Below are 2,569 nucleotides of genomic sequence, written 5' to 3'. Positions count from 1 at the left end.
TATATATATATATATATATATATATATATATATATATATATATATATATATATATATATATATATATATATTCTGTACTTTGCATTAAAAATGTGTGCACATTTTGACAAAAAACTGTTTTCCAATGTATATATTTTAAACCGCGGATAGTGCACATAAAGCTCCGCTGTGCAAGACATGAATATAATAGGTAAAGCCTATGTCTTTTGTGTAAAAACTAACGTTAAAATTAGGGGTATTCTTTATTATAAAAACAAAATGATAAAACTTCTGTCTAGTTCAAAACAAAGAATAACAGATCAGTTTTTACAAAAGACTATGCGAAAATATTTAATTCATCAAAGCTTAAGTTGTTTTTGAACGATGTTCATATGTTGAAAAATCTTAAAGAGAGATTAGAATCTAGTATTTTGATATGAAGTAAGCACAATCTTGTCATAGAAAAAATGGACAGTTGTGTATTTCAATACATGAATTTCTTCGTAATGATTGTAAAACTAGCATAGCGTACGTACTGAAATACAAATTTAATCTTTTACATTCAGCTGTTGGAATTACAATCATTTGAAAGTAATTTTTAAGAAAATTTACGAACATGTTTTCATGGAATTTTGTTTTCTAAATGTCAAATTCTCTAAACGCTCAACTATGTTTTAATAGTAAATCAATTGCAGTGAAATAAATTCATTTTACAACTAACGGAAATCATACGGAAATGATTCACTATCTCAAATTTAAGATTGTTTCCTTTCATTTCAATAGGAAATTTAATGGCGCTCAATTTTTTATATGGAGAAATACTAGTAATGATATTAATATTTAATGTTAGTAATATTTTAGAAATACATGTGTTTTGCATATGTTGGACTTTTGCCAATTATTGTAATTGTGTTTATGTCTGTTATTGCATATCATTCTATTTTTGTTCTAGTAATTAAATCATCGTTTTATTTACCTTTACGATCGTCAATATTGCCAGCATCTCGATTTCAAAGATACATGTATAGACGGATAACGCGTTCACAGTGGAACATTGCAGATGTTTTATCATTACTTTTATTTTGCAAACGCTCAAATCACATATAAAGAGTGTTTTAGAATTAAATTAGACATAATTTACAAATACAAATGTAGCACAGCAAGTGTCTTCATTAATCATTATAGTTAATACTTGGTTTTAATGCAAGCATCTAATCATTTTACATAAATTAATAATTTCCTTGGGGAAGTATATGTACGCTACATTCTTTATTCTATACAAATGGTAACAAACATTTGATATAATGTTTAATATAACATATTAACAATCCTTGATTCTTTTCCTTTTTCCTATAGGCCAATTAATGTTGTCTCTTTTTCTTTACATTGCGATGTCGACGATATACACGGGATTATCTGGTTACGATATAGACACAATGTCAACTCAGTATATTTGTACATTTTAATGTCGGTGGTGTCGACGATGTTAACGAAAAAGGAGGAATTCAATATAGACACAAGGTTAATTCGATGTCTGCTAGCAATGCGATGTTGACATGTATGGTCAGAAATAAGTCTCGATTTTACCTCTTTCCGGACACTGATTACATGGTTACAATGCTTGATTGTAAATGAGTTAGATTTTAATATTATCATGTAGGTGTGACAGGTAATAGAGGCTACTGGTAACCTTGATTAAAAAGAATCAGTTTTGGGGATAGGGGTAGAGTTAAGTGAGGGTAAGTTAGCATCTTTAGTGGAGGCTTAGGTTAGAGTATGTTAGGGTGTTGATCAGGGTTGGTTTTAATGATTTTCATTAGTTTTAAGGGTTAAGGTAAACATTTTAACACTGTTATAAAATATGACCTTTGCTGAAAAAAATGTCACCTTTGCTACCTTTTGCAGACTCAAATAATTCAATTCAAGTCATGTTGAAGTATCTTTCAATTGGTAAATTAATAAATCTCTTATTGACTTTTAATAATTGATTGTTATACACCAAAATATGGGAAGAATGAATTTGATTTTGATACCTGTGTCCATATCGCGGAGATATCTATACATATCAATTCAGTCATGAATTCAGGTCCTCTAGATCTTGTATTCTGCGAAAGTATTTCAAAGATGAATAATAACATACTAGCTTATTTACGCAATGATTTTATTTTGGGTTATGTCCAATTGTATCAATTACTCTGTATTAATATTCGTTTGATCAATAATCGATAAAGCCAAAATTTAACTTAAACATCATTGTTAAAAAATTATTAAACGACAAAGTTCCGGCGAGCTAAACGGGACCATACATTTTCAATGAGCCATATAACTCTGGCGTAAAAAAAACCCCGGAATGTTATCTTCCTATTTCTACAGTTCGTTTGTTATATCTGAGTAATCTGTAAGTTAAGATGTAAAACAAACAATTGTGAAATAAGACCCACCCAAGGCAACACCTTGTGGCATCCATCAAAGTATGAAAAAAACTTAAAGTCACCAACCCATCGATCGCATCTATTTAATGTTTATGCAGATTTCATTGAGATCATTAAGACAATAGCCGACCTTTTATTCCCAGAAATCTTTTTTAAAA

This window comes from Magallana gigas, chromosome 4 (assembly GCF_963853765.1).
Source record: "Magallana gigas chromosome 4, xbMagGiga1.1, whole genome shotgun sequence".
Classification (NCBI taxonomy): Eukaryota; Metazoa; Mollusca; class Bivalvia; order Ostreida; family Ostreidae; genus Magallana; species Magallana gigas.
The sequence above is the reverse complement of the archived record's forward strand: the minus strand, read 5'-3'. Positions refer to the sequence as shown.